A 21299-nucleotide genomic window follows, 5' to 3' on the forward strand; every position below is an offset into this window, starting at 1 on the left:
TAATCGAAAACTAGTAAACCTACAGTACTAGTGAGAAAATACTTTGTTTGTCCTCAATGGGGGAAAAAACGTCTTTGTTTACTGTGTCCCTCCCCCTTCAGCTTCATATGTAGCCTATATAGAGCGTCGCAGTCCTGCCCCCTACCAGTCCTGCCAGTCGCAGTCCTGCCCCCTACCAGGGCCCAGGAAATGATTCTCCGTTCATTTTCCTCATAGACTTTTCAAAATGTATTTATTTAAACACCATTTTTGGGCCAAAAAAATAATTCAAAAGAAGAAGAAAAACGGCAGGTTTTTGTTTTTCTTCTTTGTAATTATTTGTTTGGTCCAAAATATTGTGTTTATTGTCATGATTTGTCACGACTCGAGTTGGCTTTGTCCACGGCGTAACCGTCTTTAAATAAATACTTTTTGAAATGTCTATGGGAAAAATGCATTGGGAATAATTTCCTGGGCCTGTCGTCATGACGCCAGACAGGGGGTCATGACCCCCTGTCATGACAGGGGTGTCATGACAACAGGGGCGTCATGACAGGGGGTCATAGAGTTATAAGGGCTATTTTTTAGTCTCCTCCCACCAATGGATAAGAAACTGCTGTTGGACAACCATAATACTAGCTGGGGTGTAGGTCGACAGTCCCGAATATGTTGATGGTGTGCAGTGTCCTGTTTTTGTTGCTTCCTCTTTGTTTGTGACTATTGTCATCTCACTTTTTCCAGTTGCTCCTTGCTGGCTGCTGGCTGCTCCTTCATTATGCTTGTGGAGTTACACTACTGCATATAGTACCCATATCTATTCTCAGCAGGTTGTCTTGTGTGAGGTGAGTGAACTTACTTGCACATTACTTTTCCAGCAAATGTTTGTGATGGAATGTCTTTGTTGTATTCTCTCAGGTCTTCTCCTATATATGCACTTGTCTATTCTTTATCTCACGTTTAGTTTTTCCATATTGGGTTCTCATTAAGTCCCATATAAGCTTCTTTTGTGTTTCAACAAAGTTTATTTAAAAGCAACACAGGGATAATAATATTTTGTCTCATTTGCATCACAGTAAGAGGGGAAAATGAAATTGGTTCATCTCCTTTATTTTGTTTCTCCACATGTTTAGCAGCACCTTCCTGATGCTAATCATCAGTGTTGACCGTTGTGTGTCTGTTGTGCATCCGTTTGGTGCCCGAAACAATGGCACGATGAAACGGGCAGCAGTCGCCGTTGTGGTTGCCTGGCTCTTCTCTATGCTGCTGAGCTGGTCTTGCATGAGGTGAGTGTAAACTTAATTGCACATTATTTTTCTTATCTTATCTCTGATACAGTAAGTACAGTATATTGACAGTTTGAAGGAATTTCCATGTCTTGGTATGCTCTCATCCTTTCTGCTACACGCCTATCTGCTCTTCATTGTACTTTCAGACTTTCCATTTTATATTATCTCATTCACTTTTTTTGCTTAATACCCTTGTTTCTAAAATATAATTTAAAAGCAACATCAGAGTTGTAAAGCAGTATTATATGTGATAAGATCAAGCAAGCAAGTATGAAGAGTTTAGCAGCATCTATTAGATTTAACATGTTTTTAACAGATATTTCAATTATTACTACCTTAGTAGTAAAAACTACCAAAGTATTTACACCCCTAAATGCACAATGCAGTATGGCCAAAATAAACTTAACTTGTATCAATGTATTTCCTTTTTTTTAGGAGAGCACCATGACATCCACACCATCACCGACTCTGTTTTCCTAACACTACCATTGATTATGATTACACTGACTACACATACATTTCCCCCAGCCCACCATCACCATCATTGTGCATTGACCAAGCAGAATGTGTCATCCTGGTTGTGGTAAATGTGATCATCGTCCTGCTAGGGCTTTTGGGGAATGGCCTGGTCCTCTGGGTCATCGGCTTCAAGATGAAGAAGAGGACAGTCCCAGCAACGTGGTACCTCAGCCTGGCCCTCTCCGACTTCATCGTCTGTGCAACGCTGCCTTTCAACATCAGTCTACAAGCAACAGGATCTTGGAACTTTGGACATTTCATGTGCAAGTTCAGCTCCTTTATTTTGTTTCTCCACATGTTTAGCAGCACCTTCCTGATGCTAATCATCAGTGTTGACCGTTGTGTGTCTGTTGTGCATCCGTTTGGTGCCCGAAACAATCGCACGGGCAGCAGTCGCCGTTGTGGTTGCCTGGCTCTTCTCTATGCTGCTGAGCATTCCCTCCTTAGTGGTTCGTGCACAATAGAACATGATCAGGTTATTCACTGCTACAACAATTTTGAAATGTCAGTCTTCAGTTCTACAAGTGTCCCTGTCTTTCGCTTTGTTCTAGGAATTGTGTTTCTTCTGGTGATCATCACTGGGTGTTATTCTATTATCATTAAAAGGATCCAGAACAACAGGATGGCCAGGTCTACCATGCCCTTCAAAGTCATGACTGCCCTGATAGTCACATTTGTCATCTGTTGGCTTCCCTACCACATCTTCATTTTGCTAGAAATGAACCTCGGTCACAACACATTTATTAGCACTGGAACGATCATATCAGTGACTCTTGTACATGCAAACGGTTGCATGAAACCGTTTCTCTATGCATTCATGGGCAAAGACATCAAGCGGAACTTGTGGAGTGCTTTTATTTTGAAAATGCTTTCATTGAAGAGAGGCCCTCTGAGTTGTCAAACCTATAAAACAGCTCTTCAAAAGAGCCTTCAAGGTCCTTGATACGAAACCTCATTCATAATCACTGTGTCATACTGTACAAATAATGTTTTATGGGTTTTGCAAATTTCAAGATGTTTAAAGAGACCTCTGTATAATCTAGAAAACCCTACATGGATTCTGTCTCCAGGGAGAATTCATCAAAAGGAAAAAGACAGTTGCATTGGGAGTTTGGGACTATATCAACCTCAAGAGGGGACTGTAAGGTGCAGCGTCGTGGCTTTTCCCAAAAAACACTATGAGGTTTTATTAAAGTTTAAACTGGATATCAATCTGGTACAACAACATATTCCCTATTACAAATACAGTGTAATACAACCAATGTATTTGTATTTATGGTGTCTGATCTTGATCTGTTTTTTGTGTTGTGGACTATACGGATGAAAATGTACATCTCTTGATTAATCCTGTGTATTTACATTGCATCCTACATTTTGTGCATTACATTTTGTTCATTAATACATTCATGCTGTCCCTCCCAGATAAGTCAGGTCAGGTGACAGATAGACAGGTGAAATAGAAGGCACATCTTTGACTTGCAATATGCACCGAAACCGTCGCTGTAGAGAGAAGTTGCTGTGTGTGTGTGTGTGTGTGTGTGTGTGTGTGTGTGTGTGTGTGTGTGTGTGTGTGTGTGTGTGTGTGTGTGTGTGTGGGGGTGGTGCGTGTGCGCGTGTGCGTGTGTGTGTGCGCATCCGTCCGCCCGGTTCCCCACCACTCAATTTTCAATTCAAAGGAGCAAACATACATTTACATTGCCAAAGCAAGTGTCAAAATACAATAAAAACAGTTTAAAATGGGGAAAGTATATACAGTTGGAGGGGGTACAGCATTTTGTAAAAAGAGCTTTGTCATCGTTTGCATCGTTATATACATGTTATACATGCAGGGTATAAAGCTTTTCTGAAACAAATAGCAGCATATTTTTGCAGTCACTTTGGGACAACTAGCAGCATTTTTCCCCTCAAGACTATTTAACTCTGGTTCCGCATTGCTTGAGCCACACCACAGAACATCAGGTCACTAAAACACTGTCACACATCTTTGACAGTGGCTGCTATATACATACAAAGGGATGACAGTGGAACTCATAGCGAAGGACATGTACAAATATCATTTATCTACAGTGGGAATGTATACAAACATCTGTCTCACAAACATCTGTCTCACTATCTCACCGTAACCTCCACCTACACAGATGTGTACCTGCTGCAACTAGCTGGCCAGTATAGCCTGTGGTTACATTATAACAGACATACATATTTATGAGGTTAAACTATGCCACGGGGCCACCTGCAATCTGGGAACTCAAACGTTTTTCGCTCAGGTCACCCCTGTAAATAACTTTTTCATCCACAGCACCCCTGAATTATCATTGATAATAGCACCTCACATTAATGTCATATTATTATGGTACATATATGTACATATTTCTGCCTTTGGAGGCGTCCAAAGGCGTCCCGTGGCATGGAATGAGTTAAATAGCCTATGTCACAAGGAAAGCTTGAGTGAGTATCCTTTTCCATTTTGGATAGATTGAAAATCTCTCTCTCTCTCTCTCTCTCTCTCTCTCTCTCTCTCTCTCTCTCTCTCTACCCCTGAGCTACATGCCATGCAGCCACTAGGCTACTGTACGAAGGTTTATTTACATTTTTACATTACTCCTCTTCGTCCCCTATGGGACATAAGGCTTCTATGAGCACTCTCCATTGCATCCGATCCCTAGCAGCATGTTGCCCCTCTCCCCAGGAAAGGTTCATCTGTTCCAGCTCCTGCGTCACAGTTCTGCGGCAGGTAGTTTTGGGCCTCCCTGCAGGTTTTGATAGGATTGTTCATTGTAGTTTCTGTAACAATAGTTTTTTTTACAGGGTGGCATTGTTAGTGCCACGCTCAACCCCCAACCTGGAGGGCCAGTGTGCTGCCTTTCGTCTCACTCCTCACCCTAGACCTGTCTGGTGGTGCCGTATGGTTAAACCTGCCAGGAGCACAAGGCTCCCCCCAGCATAGCTCTAGACCTGTAGACCTGTCTGGTGGTATATGGTTAAACCTGCCAGGAGCACAGACCTGTCTGGTGGTATGGTTAAACCTGCCAGGAGCACAGACCTGTCTGGTGGTATGGTTAAACCTGCCAGGAGCACAGACCTGTCTGGTGGTATGGTTAAACCTGCCAGGAGCACAGACCTGTCTGGTGGTATGGTTAAACCTGCCAGGAGCACAGACCTGTCTGGTGGTATGGTTAAACCTGCCAGGAGCACAGACCTGTCTGGTGGTATGGTTAAACCTGCCAGGAGCACAGACCTGTCTGGTGGTATGGTTAAACCTGCCAGGAGCACAGACCTGTCTGGTGGTATGGTTAAACCTGCCAGGAGCACAAGGCTCCCCCCAGCATAGCTCTGGTGGTATGGTTAAACCTGCCAGGAGCACAAGGCTCCCCCCAGCATAGCTCTGGTGGTATGGTTAAACCTGCCAGGAGCACAAGGCTCCCCCCAGCATAGCTCTGGTGGTATGGTTAAACCTGCCAGGAGCACAAGGCTCCCCCCAGCATAGCTCTCAGGATCATTGAAGCACCCAAACTTCTCCACCACGACAAGGTCACAGCACAGGGAGAAGGTGCTTGATTAATAAGGGATTTTAGGTGAATTTGATGAAAGACAAATTCGTAATGCTTACCGTTACTAAGTGTTTTTTATCCTCTAGGTCAGAGGTTTTCAACTGATTGTGAACCAGGGACCACTACCCAAACTGAGAATCAACCAGGAGACCACTGTTGTGTTGGGTGGGTATACTGTATGGGCTAAGATAGTGTTTTTGGCAACACTTACACTATAATGCATTACAATAAGCTTATAACATTGTATGATTATAATTATTAGAACTACTCTCAACCATTTATAACACTGCTTCTCAACTAATTGTCCATGAACTGCATGTTCTTAAATAATGACTGTTAATGGCTTGATGTGATTCATTGCACGATACGATGCGCGACACATTGAAATCAAGCCCTTAATTAGTTAACAGTCATTATTTAACTGAAATATGATGCTAGCGAGTAGAGCTTTTTTCAGTGTTTTTGAGAATTACTTCATCCAGCATTCTATTATTAAACTCACCTTAACTGATATACTCATTTGTATGAGTGAGCAGATACTATACTATTATATGGGCACATAAATAGCAATGATGACTCAAGAGTACAGGTCTCCGCCAGACCAATTACAGGTTATTGTGGGCTGGAAGTCAATCTTAGCTAGTCAGGATGGAATATGAAAAATCTGAAAGAACTGTTTCTTTATTGAACAGATGACGGACACAGGCGGACGGACAGACAGGGTGAAAAACATAGATGCCATGCCTTTCGGCCTGGTGGAGACAACTTCATATTCATATAGAATCTATTATTCTCAGATGGACCTAATATCGCTACACCTGAAAGCATCAAGAATGACACATTATTGATGTTGTATTCTATAGGTCCATATAGCCTAAATGCAGTATGGTTTAATGCTGTAGAATTCACAGCTTTGTGTGTGCCATTCTTTTTTTTTTTAAATAAGTTTTATCCCACGATTTTGTAACCCATTTTTCACCCCTGTGTCAATTATCTAATGTGATCCTGAGCTCTACACACCCTCCGCCAACCTAGTCCCCATATATGGGGGACATGGGGAGAGCAACGGACTTGAACTCATGCTTCCTTCATGCCTGAGTGTCCAAGTTGCTCCTTTACACCTGACAGTGGGAGTTTCCCTGGTTGGACGTAGCGCGTGGAAGGAACACGTTATTCCAACCAGTTCCTTTCCCCTCCATCAGGCACCCCGGCTGGCCAGGGGGAGGCAGTTTAGAGACCAGGATTACTGCATGTTTTTGTGAGGGTACCTACCCTAGGGGACACGGGGAGAACATGCAAACTCCACACAGAAAGCCCCTTTCGCCAACCCCACCTCGGGTATGGGCACTGATGACGCGGAGGAGGAAACACGCCGCCAGCACCCACAGCGCCCTGAGCGGGAATCGAACCCAGGACCTTCTAGCTGTGAGGCGACAGCACTACCAACTGTGCCACCGTGCCCCCGTGTGTGCCATTATTAATGAATAATCAACAATCAGCAGCTTATGGAAACCAATTTGGCCCCAGTCAGTCAGTTCCCCCCACAATGCTCAAGATGACATTGAGAATAAGCTGCTGATTGATAAGTAGTACCATAGAAGACGTTAGGCCTCACTCACACCTATACATCTAGCATACAACAATGTTGCCTTATATAACAATATTTTGTCATTCCAGCTGTTTTGAGGCATAGGCTCAAGACAGAAACATCCTTAGATTCCACATGAATGTGAGTAAACTAAAAACATGGCATCAAAATATATTTCCTGTTATTAAGTTTGTATAGGCATTTTACAGTATTAGATCAGGATTAGAACATTTAGAAGTAACTCTTGAAAAGAAAACTGATAGATAGATGGCATTTTGACCGACCGGCAGGCAGGCAGGCAGGCAGGCAGGCAGGCAGGCAGGCAGGCAGACAGACAGACAGACAGACAGACAGACAGACAGACAGACAGACAGATATTTGTAGATAGATAGATAGATAGATAGATAGATAGATAGATAGATAGATAGATAGATAGATAGATAGATAGATAGATAGATAGATAGATAGATAGATAGATAGATAGATAGATCGATCCACTTATAACCAGTAAGACGCCTGAGGGTGAGAAGCGACCGCGTCATAAAGGGCGAGGTGACGTGCACGCATCCACCTGGGTGACTGCTGGGCGAGCGCTGGCGCTTTGGCATGGGGGGTAAGATCAACATATGGAATGAATTCTGTACTGGCCATATATGGAGCATGTCTTGAGGGTACAGGGTTTGATGAGGTCAGATCAACATATGGAATGTCAGAACAGGTCAGCTCCATATAGATCTAAGGGTGGCAGCGGGGGCAGTGTCTTGAGTGTAAAGGGTTTGATGAGGGCCCATGAGCTGGGCCTTAATTTTCAGGCCTGTTGAGAACTCTAGTTTTCGCCGACTGCCGGGCGCGGTTTGAGGTCAGATGTAGAGTTGCTGGCCAATATTGATACATCAGGGATCTCCATATACTGTATGGGCTTAATTGCGACATCAGGTTTTATTTACTATGACATCAGGGATCTCCGATGCCACGTGATGTTATGAGACCTGGGCACCATATATTGGGGCTTTCCCATGTATGGGGATTTAGAGTGTTACACTGACTGACGGACAAAAATGTACGATTTCATAGTAAACGCGACCTGCGGTCACAATAAGGCCTTATATAAACGGTTGCTTATTCACAATAGAACCAAATATTGGCATCCTGGGGGCAGAGAGCACTGAGGGGGAAGGTGCCCAACCCCCAGAAAAGGGCACCATTTTGGGGTGGACTTTTTGTGGGGGTCCCTTGTGCCATTTCACATCAGAAATATCCAACTAGGATGTTCCACAATAACTTGGCCTGTGTCATTGGACAGTAAAATAATACATTCTAATTTCCATGTAAACATACAAATATATAATGTGTGTGTGTGTGTGTGTGTGTGTGTGTGTGTGTGTGTGTGTGTGTGTGTGTGTGTGTGTGTGTGTGTGTGTGTGTGTGTGTGTGTGTGTGTGTGTGTGTGTGGTGGGGGGTAGGCGTTTCTTTCAGTGGGGATCACTTCATGGATGGATTTAATGACTTTTGCAGTAAAAGTAAAACTTCTGACCATCCATTTCATGAAGAGGAAATCTTAAAGATATGAAAAAACAATGTCACATTTTGTTGATAAATAGTAGGACCAAAATTACAAGTGAATGTCAGAAAAGTAAACTTTTTGCTATTTCCGCCTATTTAAGGCCTTATATAAAAGGCTGCTGATTCACATTAGAACCAAATATTGGCATTATGATTGTTCTGGGATGTAGGCACACTACCTGTAGACAATTTGTGCAAGTATGATGTAAAAACAAACAACAAACTCGTTACATGATCTGGAGGTTGTCGGTTCAAACCCCACTCTAATCTTTACTTGCCAATATCTGCCATTGAGCCCCATTGTATTGCCATGAGAATGCATTGGCCGTTTAAGTTAAATAACTCAGAAACTACAAAACATTTTAAAGTAAAAAGTTCCAGCATGTGTCTCCACAGTAAGCTGAATTATAAAAAGTGTGAATGGAGTTTCTAGGTGAAAGTGCTTTTTTGACGTGCCAATATCTGCCATTGAGCCCCATTGTAAATTTCTCAAATTTGAAAGCACTATATTTCTAAAACTATGAAACATTTCAAAGATTCCTTTTCAGGCAAACATGTCCACCATAAGATGAACCTAAATAGGTTTGAATGGGGTTTCTAGGTGTAAGTATGTAGGACTAGTAGCATGCCAAAGTTTGTGCTATTGCCATTGAGAATACATTGGGCGTTTAAGTTAAACAACTCAGAAACTACAAAACATTTCAAAGTAAAAAGTTCCAGCATGTGTCTCCACAGTAAGCTGAATAATAAAAAGTGTGAATGGAGTTTCTAGGTGAAAGTGCTGTTTTGACGTGCCAATAGCTGCCATTGAGCCCCATTGTAAATTTCTCAAATTTGAAAGCACTATATTTCTAAAACTATGAAACATTTCAAAGATTCCTTTTCAGGCAAACATGTTCACCGTAAGATGAACCTAAATAGGTTTGAATGGGGTTTCTAGGTGTAAGTATGTAGGACTAGTAGCATGCCAAAGTTTGTGCTATTGCCATTGAGAATGCATTGGGTGTTTAAGTTAAATAACTCAGAAACTACAAAACATTTCAAAGTAAAGAGTTCCAGCATGTGTCTCCACAGTAAGCTGAATTTTTTTTTCAGGCAAACATGTCCATGCACCATAAGATGAACCTAAATAGGTTTGAATGGGGTTTCTACGTGTAAGTATGTAGGACTAGTAGCATGCCAAAGTTTGTGCTATTACCATTGAGAATGCATTGGGTGTTTAAGTTAAATAACTCAGAAACTACAAAACATTTCAAAGTAAAAAGTTCCAGCATGTGTCTCCACAGTAAGCTGAATTATAAAAAGTGTGAATGGAGTTTCTAGGTGAAAGTGCTTTTTTGACGTTAAAATATCTGCCATTGAGCCCCATTGTAAATTTCTCAAATTTGAAAGCACTATATTTCTAAAACTATGAGACATTTCAAAGATTCCTTTTCAGGCAAACATGTCCACCATAAGATGAACCTAAATAGGTTTGAATGGGGTTTCTACGTGTAAGTATGTAGGACTAGTAGCATGCCAAAGATTGTGCTATTGCCATTGAGAATGCATTGGGCGTTTAAGTTAAATAACTCGGAAACTACAAAACATTTCAAAGTAAAAAGTTCCAGCATGTGTCTCCACAGTAAGCTGAATTATAAAAAGTGTGAATGGAGTTTCTAGGTGAAAGTGCTTTTTTGACGTGCAAATATCTGCCATTGAGCCCCATTGTAAATTTCTCAAATTTGAAAGCACTATATTTCTAAAACTATGAAACATTTCAAAGATTCCTTTTCAGGCAAACATGTCCATGCACCATAAGATGAACCTAAATAGGTTTGAATGGGGTTTCTACGTGTAAGTATGTAGGACTAGTAGCATGCCAAAGTTTGTGCTATTGCCATTGAGAATGCATTGGGCGTTTAAGTTAAATAACTCAGAAACTACAAAACATTTCAAAGTAAAAAGTTCCAGCATGTCTCCACAGTAAGCTGAATTACAAAAAGTGTGAATGGAGTTTCTAGGTGAAAGTGATTTGGCATGAAAGGTGAAAGTGTGAAAGTGATTTTTTTTGACGTGCCAATATCTGCCATTATACATTTCTCATATTTGGTTTTGGACGGCATACTATAGCATGTCGTTTTCCGTGATTTTGGAGGATTTGAAAAAAAGATGAAAATCACGAAAAAACAACATACTATAGGCCATGGTTTCGGACGGCATACTATACTGTAGCATGTCATTTTTCGTGATTTTTGAGGATTTGAAAAAAGATGAAAATCACGAAAAAACGATATACTATAGTTCATGGTTTCAGACAGCATACTAGTCATTTTTTCATGATTTTGGGGTACTATGTCAGAGCCAGGACTTGAAACTGTGGCCTCCTGATTCCCAGGCAGGCTCTGTACCCAGTGAGCCACTGTGCTTGCTGTGTACAATAAGCAAAAAAGATCTGTCTGTCTGTCTGTCTGTCTGTCTGTCTGTCTGTCTATCAATCTATCAATCTATCAATCTATCTGTCTTCAAGCCTGCCTAACTTCTAGTATTTTATTTTGAAGTTGTAGAAGGACCAAGACCATGTGATTTAACCATGTGACCAGGGAACAGAATAGTCACGACTTCATTTTTGTATTCAGAAACTACAAATGGAGCAGTGTGTGGAATCAGACTGAATATTTAAAACAGAAAAATAAGCCACGTTTTGTTTGTGGGATTCAATTGAACCAAATTGCAATTCAGAAGAAAAACAAAATGAAAAATTAGTACATTTCTGTTTGCTGGATTCAAATTGAACTAACATATAAGGTTGACCAGTTTTTGTGATTTTTCGATTAACGTTTTCACATTTTTCAATTATGAACAAAAAAAGGAAAAAATAGCACATTTCTATTTGCTGGACTCAAACAGAATTATACTAAGGCACCACCATTTCTGTGATTTTCGGTTAGTGTTTTCACATTTTTCAATTCTGAACAAAAAAAGGAAAAAATTGCAAATTTCTTTTTGCTGGATTAAATTGAACAAACATACTTATACTAAGGTCCCTTGGCCAGTTTTTGTGATTTTTCAATTAACCTTTTCCCGTTTTTCAATTCTGAACAAAAAAAGGTAGAAATAGCATATTTCTTTTTGCTGGATTAAATTGAACAAACATACTTATACTAAGGTGACGTCCCTTGACCGTTTTGTCCTTTTCTGATGTGTGCACCTCATGCTGGAGACGAATTACCCTATAGGCTACCCTGACCTGACCATTTAGCTCCCTTCAATTACTTTATTGTGGGATCCACCTAAAAGTGACAATTCTGAATTAAACCAAAATAAAGTTGCTGTTTGTATTAATGTATTATGCACATTATGCAATATCATGGTCTGAAATTCTTTGAAATGGGTGGTTTCACTTGGAAGAGCAGGGTCTCTGTAATACTGTGAATGTCCACAAGATGCCAGCATACACCAACACTGAGGTGGGAGAAAGCAGCATAAAGCTCATTGCTCAAAATAGGGATGGCATGTTGAAAATGAACTGAAACGGTCCTATGATTTACCTTTAATGGATTGGAAAAACAATACGTCGTTCTCCATCTCCATGAATGTCTTTTCTAAATAAGAACCAGAAATGAGTCAATAAAAAATATGACATGTTTGCGCCATCTGTGAAGCCGCCTTTATTAACTGTGTCCATAGACATGATGATGAATGCAGCCAAGCAATTATGGTTTCCTTATGAAGAAAATATACGTGTGCTTTTCTAATAACTACCACTGCGTAACTAATACATGTTCAGACTAGTATTTGTCATAATGTTATTTGTGATGCTATACAGTAGGCTATATGCAATTCAGGTATTGTCAATATTCTTTCAACTGATTTGGTGGGGGATGTGTGGATTTGGTTAAAGTTAAAAGTTAATACAAGTCAATAGTCTCTAATACTTTTTCTACACTCCATTTTCAATACTTTTCCATATACTTTCCATACTCCCTGAAACAATAGTTTTCTGAAACAATAGTTACAAGGTATTATACATTAAATAAAAATAACAGCAATTCATTGATGTGAAAAATAAGAAATGTAATTTTACTCAGTGTACTTAAGTACATTGAAAAGAAAGTACTGAGCTACTTGTACTTGTAGTGGAGTATCTGAACAGGTCGTATTTGTACTCTTACTCAAGTACTGGGGTCGAGTACTCTGTCCACCTCTGGTTCCTTGACATATGTCAAGGAACTATGAAAGGTACTCTAAGTGGTTGTTTTGCTAAAATAAGTGGTCTATATTATCATATGTTGGCATTTTGACCGACCGACCGGCAGGCAGATATTTGTAGATAGATAGATAGATAGATAGATAGATAGATAGATAGATAGATAGATAGATAGATAGATAGATAGATAGATAGATAGATAGATAGATAGATAGATATTGATTGATTGATTGATTGATTGATTGATTGATTTCTGCTTCCAAATAGCCACTAGTGGAATGCAAGAGTGGTGAAGTTGACTGTCCCAAATCAACCACTGTCATACCCAATCACGTTCACTCCAAAACAAAGGGTGAGGCGAAGGGATTGGGCCTTGGGCACCTAAAAGTCAAATGTGAACTCAACTGTATAGGCCTACTATATATAGCAAATTAAACATTTGTCTTTCAGCAGACCAGTGAAGTGTAGCCATTCCATTGTGGGGAGGTTCATTTCAGGTAGCCACAGGCTGAATCAAACAGTTCTCACTTTTTTCCCCATATTCAGTACTTTTGCTCAACTTGTTTTTGTATGCGTGTTGAGAGAGACAGGGAGATGTAGACCCCTGTGCTGTTGGTCTTGACCTTGTCTAAACTACAAAGCCAAACTACTGTATGCTCTTGGTAAAATGTATTACAGTAACCACCTTGTTTATTTTCCACAGATAGCCTCCATGGATTCAACAGAGAGTGTGAATAGCTTATTTACAGTGGACAAACAAAGGTCTGTTGATAGTGGCTCATTGAGAGTGGCATGTGGATGAGCTGTGAAAAGAGAGAGAGAGAGAGAGAGAGAGAGAGAGAGAGAGAGAGAGAAAGAGAGAGAAGAGAGAAGAGAGAGAGAGAGAGAGACAGACAGACAGACAGACAGACAGACAGACAGACAGACAGACAGACAGACAGACAGACAGACAGACAGACAGACAGACAGACATGTGACTGGTAAGTCACATTATGCAAGATAAACATACATTTGAAGATATATATGAATATCTATGGTGGACCCTGGAAATATATTCCTTATATATTTTGGCCAATCAAAACGTATTTTACCTGTGTAACAACCTATTGTTTTAGGGTTGCTCCTCAATTTTTCTGCTAACAAACTGAAAGCAGAAAATGATTTCTGAGACCCAACAGATTCTGTGGTAGGCTATATCGAGAAAGAGAGAGAGAGACAGAGAGAGAGAGAGAGAGAGAGAGAGAGAGAGAGAGAGATGTACCAGTGACCCCAATAATCCTCTCCCTCCCTGCCTACATAATGTACTTCTTTGGTAGGGCTCTACAGTTGTCATGGTAACCCAAAAAAACAGAGTAAATGCTGTAGTTAAAGCAGCTATAACATGCATTTTAAAACAGTTTTTAATATTGAATATCATATTGTCTATGTCCCTCAAACGTATTACTTGCGCAAGCAGAGCGTGCAAGTAATGTTATCAGTCAGGTGCTACGATGCGTAGGTGTACGTGCCAGCATATGATATGACGTCATATGCTGGCATGGGACATACGGAAGCAGACCGTGCAGGTATGTTTTCCGTTATGCTAAGAAGCGTATATGTCCCATGACGTGATGAAGATATGTACCAATGTCCCTTAGCAGCATATGACGTCATATGCTGGCACGGGACATACGGAAGCAGACCGTGCAGGTATGTTTTCCGTCATGCTACGAAGCGTATGTCCCATGACGTGATGAAGATATGTACCAATGCCAGGGTATAATTGGTTTACGATGGTGACGTAATGATGATATGTTTCAGTGTTGGGTGGATTAAAGGGACATACGCATCAAACCACTCGAGTTCTACAGTATACCACTAATCAACTCAGAAATTACATATACATATATACATAGACATATGAGCATATGACGTGATGAAGATATGTAACAATGCCAGGGTATAATTGGTTATCGATTGTGACGTAAAAATGACATGTTTCAGTGTCGGGTGGACTAAGGGTAATGCCCCTATGTATACATGTTTGTAATACGACGTCACTGCCATAACAGGCATAAGTAATTCATGTAATCCATCCAATTTGAGAAACTACAAGTGGATCCTGGACACTTCTAAAACGATGGGACTGTATTTCCTTTATAGATAGAAGATAAAATACTACATTTTTTCCACCAAAAGCAAGGTACGTAGCAAATAGCTAAACCTAATAATTCAATATTGCAAACGTTCTTTCACACTTCACAGAGAGGATGAGATTTGAAAGTTTGTAGCGGTCTACAGTACTTGCACGCTCTGCTTGCGCACTAGTATGCCATTTATGGCCTACTTGTGTGCAAGTAGGTATACTCGACAGAGTGCAGTTCTAGTTTCTAATGGTTTGAGACTCAATCACCACTCTGATATAACCAGTGCATGGCATTTCTTTTTTGCTTCTGAAGCTGGTGGTGGTGGGTGTGCTGATATGCAACTTATTTAATATTTGAGTCATTATAATACTGATTCTAGATAAACACAGGCTTGTTTCCATTCCATGCCAGCTTGGAAAATCAACAATGGCGGACATTGTAAACAAAGTGGAAATGCAAATTTGGAACTGAAGACTGAAGAGAGGGAGGAATTATACATCACAAATACGACCAAATCAGTTGAGCTGTTCCTGAGAGCAATTTCCATAAAAGCCCCTATATGATGATTGTTCAAAATTGCATATTTGTGGGGAAATACACAGGGGAGCTAAAAAAACACCAACAAAATTGAAAAAGTTTAACATTCAGTAAATACCCATTACACACGTACGCACATATGAGACGTGGTGCATTGCTGTCGGGAAACCACCTACAGTATAACTCCATTATTGAGGTTTTTGAATTTCTTGCATAAATAAGTGATACTGAACACCCTTTACATCTGTGTGTTGGTTAAAACAATATTGAACCAATGAAAAGTAGTAGGCCTAAAAAGGGCAAAACCTCTTAACTCCATTGGACCCTCAAACTGTCTGCTAAAACAGCTAACTCCACCACATCTCCCCCTCTCATGCAAGTAATTGACAATATACACAACACTAACTGTTCGGTTATTTGGCGATGTTGTGCCGAGGCTCCGACCAGCCCTTGCACTAGGCAGAGTTAAAGTGACTAACACGCACAGTTGAACTAAATGCTCCAATGATAGCTTATATTTGATGAACTCAAACGTGCATTTTATAGGGTTTTATTAATTCATATTAATTAAACACTTACAATCATACATTCACACGTTCTGTTCACACTTCCCCCCAACTCAAGATGAATACAGTAACCCCAGAATCTGGATTACAGGTCCTATTGGTCTGTGGTTCTATCCTAACTCTGTCGGTAGGGTTTACTATCATTTGAACACTCTAATCTCCCAGATCATGGTACAGTTTAGCTTGTCATTGTTGACTCTCAGACTTAGTTACATTAAGTATTAAGTGGTTTTAAATCTACCTTATCGTTAATCAGATGGTAATTGATCAATGATCGGGAGACAAGAACACAGATACATTTGGTTACCATCTAAACATCATATTACATCAATTATTAATAATGCACAATTATATCGCATAATACATTATAGCATATAATATATAGCAAATAATTACCGCTGGTCTCTGCCTAGACATGTATCACGTTCGATGGTATTGGTGAATCTAAATTACACTTTGTGCCATACAGAATAGTCAATGCAGCCTTCTGACTGATCCCACCTTCATACTAACACTTTCAGCCAATCAGATCCCACAGACCATCCTGCCTGCATCTCTGGCTGCTGTGGCCAGCTCCTATTACAGTCCCTGTAATGCCCAACTACTTTAAACTGTTTAGATTATTACAGGTATTTATCATTTAGGCTTTTTACCAACCCAATATATAATAGGTTATTTAGAACACATTTACACAATTGAAAGGGATTAAAGATAGGTTACTTCAATATTGTATGTTCTAAATGAGTTGACTCTGCCCTGTGAAAGGAGTCAATAATGGCCTGTCTTCCAACAGGAGAGGGCCGTAAAACCCCCGATGTTTGTCGAATGGAATGTGGGGACCTGAGCTCTCCCACTCTAAAGGAGCTGCTTATATCTCCAATCAATCTGACCCAATATATAATTTCTCATTATGAGTACAAATCTCGCACACCCATAATTAACCAAACACTAACTTTGATGAGGCAGTATTGTAGCCTCGGCCGGGAGGCGAACCCGGGTTCCCCATTCCACAGGCACAGTACGTTACCAATCAACTAAAGAGCCATGGCCCGATAAGCAAGTAACGCAGCACTGTATAGCCTACAGTCGTCCGCCACCTGGAAGCACGTTCACGCATGCCAGCCAGGAGCTAGGCTCGACTGACTGGGGGGACCTCCACCCCAGGGAGACTGACGGAGCTGTCGACTACTAGGTTATGGTCTGTGCCACCCGGGAACATACTTGTAGAGGTTACCCATATCCCACCACTGCCACCAATGTAGCCTCGGCCGGGAGGAGAACCCGGGTTCCCCATTCCACAGGCACAGTACGTTACCAGTCAACTAAAGAGCCATGGCCCGATAGGCAGTAACGCAGCCTATCGCAGCCTACAGTATTGCTTTGTTTTCAAAATAGGTTTTCTTCATTTCCTGAACATTTTTAAATGTTCTGAAAAATGAACATTTTGGACTTTTTTTTTTCTTCTTCCCAACAGCAGAGATATAGCATTTTTGCACAATAAATAAAGACAGTTTACCTGGCAGTTGGGTCATTGTTTGTAGAAGCTTTTCTCAACTCAAACTCATGAAAACTTGCAGTCAACTATACAGCATATCAAGTCTGAATGAACTGACCAAAGATAAGTTCACAGTGTGTCGCGATGCCCTGTCAATCAGCTATTTTCAAATTACCTAGCTGTACGGTTAAGGTGTTTGCACACTGGTGCGTTTTTTTTCGCCCATAAAAGGACGTAAAAAAGGTTTTTGATTTCAGGGTTGATTTAAAGGGACACTTCACCCTTTTTGCTAAATAATATAATTAAATGATGTTTAGAAGATTTAGTACACTTTCTGGGGTCTTTATGTGTGTAATATGTGGTTTCAAATATTTTAGATTTTAGCAGTGTCATGGACACTGGGCTCTCTTCCTTCCTGGACTAAAAAACGCAGTAAAAAAAACAAACCAGTGTGCATCCACCTTCAAAGTGGTTCAACTGTTTTTTATGCTATGGTCTGGCAATACTGAATGTGCCACGCAGCGTTACACCCAACACTGCATGCCACCAGACACGCTTTGAGCATCAGCTCTTTGTCAGACAAAGGAGTTGTGCTGGGAAGTGCTTTCACCCACCTCCAGATTAAGTCACAGAAGTCATATAGGGTCATCTTATCTTTTTTCTTCATTACATTTGAAAAAGACAGACAGAGAGAGACAGGGGGTGGGGGAGAGAGTTGCAGACAGTGTGGATGGTTCTGGATTATTTGGCGTGCAAAGTGATTGAACCACTAGGGTGGACCTTGTGTGAACCTCCTCCAACGCAACTAGGGTCACCGTGCTTACCCCTCCCCCTATTGAAATCCCTCTCCGGCAGCTGGAGGAGTACTCAGATGACTCTCTTGTGTCTGCTTTGCACGTTGCACGTCCCCAGAAGACCCGCATCATTGGGCTCCATTCACTCCACTCTCCGTCTGTGTTTTTCTCAGACACATATGCTCAGCTCAGCCGTCTGCTTTCCTCTCTGACTCTCACATAAGTAGGGCAACGCATGTCGGAAGGCTTAAGAAAGTCATCCTGTTTTTGCTCCAAGGAATCACATGTTATTGTGTTGCAAAAGAGGCTATAGGTTTCCCTTTCTTCATAATTTTTGGTTCTCCAAGAACCATTGAATTGTGTAACCCGCTGGTTCTCAACATCGGGTCAGTATTCAAGTATTCAAATGGACCCATACAGGTCTCTCATCAAATAGAACCAAATGGACCCTTGCAGATCCATTTGTACACTCTCAGAGTTACAGACCTAGGGGTCCATTTGGACCGCTGGTGTTTGAGAACCCATCCATTCATCCATCTTCAACCGCTTATTCGTAGTCAGGTCGCGGGGGCAACAGCTCCACCAGAGAGCTCCAGACTTCCCTCTCTAGGGCAACATTAGTGACTTCCTCCTGGGGAATCCTGAGACGTTCCAAGGCCAGTGAGACGATGTGTTTCCTCCAACTGCGCCTTGGTCTTCCCCGGGGTCTCCTCCCAGTGGGATGTGCCTCGAGGACCTCCCTAGGGAGACGCCCGAGAGGCATCCTAACCAGATGCCCGAACCACCTAAGCTGGCTCCTTTCCACGCGAAGAAGCAGCGACTCTACTTCGAGACTCTCTCGTGTGACTGAACATCTCAGCCAATCTCTAAGGGAGATGCCAGCCACCCGTCGAAGAAAACTAATTTCGCTCGGGTTGAGAATCCATATCAACAATAAGCTTAATCATCAAAATAAAAATGTTCCAACATATTTCGATTGTCCATAGGCTATACATAACAACCATTATTCTCCTGAAATATTTTCTTTAATATCAGGACATTGTAATGACTCCAGTCCTACATTCATGAGTCCGTGCACCCTACGCAAAACACAACCCTAAACCTAATGTCACAGGAAGCCACATAGGTTAGTTTTAACCTGCCACAGGTTAATTGTAACCTGCCACACATGTAGGGAGGTGGGTTAGTTGTACAGTAATCTGCAGCTCATTTCGGGAGCGACGGTGTTGTCGAACTAATTCCTGTCGGACTGTTAGTATGTCTAACTAACCAACGTATGCACCCCGTAGGGTTATTAGACTCAGAGCAATAATCCACTCCCTGACTCCCTCCCCAGTTCAGAGTTTGAATGAATGTAGAATTTGCATACAGATTTGAGGGGACTTAATTTAATTGACTACATTTTAAGAGAAAAATCCTCTCTCACACACTTGCCAGTGATCACCCTCCCCTGTGCCAACATTCCAGTAAGCCTGACCCGGGGGGATATGATATATTCTGTTCAGCGAGGTGAACAACTGACTCATGCCTGTACATATACTGTACAGTACTTCTATAGGTTCCTTGAGGGAGCTGAGGATGGAAAACAATGCAGCTTTCGAACAGAGCTTGTTCTACATCACTTGTCAATAGGCCAACACCCATTGAATAGAGGAGACCCTGACGAAGGCTTGTAAAGCCGAACCATGTTGGTCTATTTTAATGATCTTTGCCATGCCGTTACAATAAAGGCTTTTTTCACTTGACTGGAACAGAGTGCCTTGGACTTATTTGTATTTTTTCAGGCCAACACCCAAGCTTGAACATCAGTAAATTTACCATCCAATTAGCAATTTACTGACTAATAATGGTGTGGCTTCCCTGTGCATCTCTAGCATCGTATTGATGAAGTCAGATCTTTCCCAAATAATAGGAGTCTTGCGAACACCATGGACACACAGACGGACACATATGTGTTGGACTGATGGACGGACGGATGGACTGATCAACTGATGGACAGGCGGACGGATGGACAAATGCTCCTCTAAACCAGTGGTTTCCCAACATGGGGGTCGGGACCCCCATGTGGGTCCCCACATGATGTTGGGGGGGTGTGCCCAGATGACAGTAAATTGATAATTGACCTTTTTAAATAAATAAATAAATGAGACAAACTAGACTAGTCTTTTCTATTCTATTCTATTCTATTCTATTCTATTCTATTCTATTCTATTCTTTTGGAGAAACAGACCACAGCTGTTTGCGTTTGTGTGACATGAGGACAGTGGAATTAAATGAGTGCATACATGGAGGCTTGAGCTTTAATTCCAAAAGTACTTCATGCTTAACTACTACAGAAGAGAATCAGCTCATTATGATCCCTCTGTCAAGAGGCACATGTACAGTGTGAAACATTGTCCCTATAGGGAAGTTCTGGAAGAGTTGTTAGGCGGAATTCTCAGAGGTTACAGCAAAATCAAAGTTTCTCTCTCTCTCTCTCTCTCTCTCTCTCTCTCTCTCTCCTTTCTTTTTTTCTTTTTGTATACGTATATATGTATGTATGTATGTATTTACAACTACATACGTCTGTGGGAGTGTATTTTTCCACACTGGCATACCTGAAGACTACATACAGCTGATGGCTGCTGTACAGGTCTGATTGGTTGAAGATATTATGAGACTCTGTCCCCGTACGTACAGGTCTGATTGGTTGAAGATATTATGAGACTCTGTCCCCGTACAGGTCTGATTGGTTGAAGATAATATGAGACTCTGCCCCCGTACGTACAGGTCTGATTGGTTGAAGATAATATGAGACTCTGTCCCCGTACAGGTCTGATTGGTTAAAGATAATATGAGACTCTGCCCCCGTACGTACAGGTCTGATTGGTTAAAGATAATATGAGACTCTGTCCCCGTACGTACAGGTCTGATTGGTTAAAGATATTATGAGACTCTGTCCCCGTACGTACAGGTCTGATTGGTTAAAGATAATATGAGACTCTGCCCCCGTACAGGTCTGATTGGTTAAAGATAATATGAGACTCTGCCCCCGTACGTACAGGTCTGATTGGTTAAAGATAATATGAGACTCTGCCCCCGTACGTACAGGTCTGATTGGTTAAAG

This window comes from Electrona antarctica (genome assembly GCF_951216825.1).
Source record: "Electrona antarctica genome assembly, chromosome: 4".
Taxonomy (NCBI): domain Eukaryota; kingdom Metazoa; phylum Chordata; class Actinopteri; order Myctophiformes; family Myctophidae; genus Electrona; species Electrona antarctica.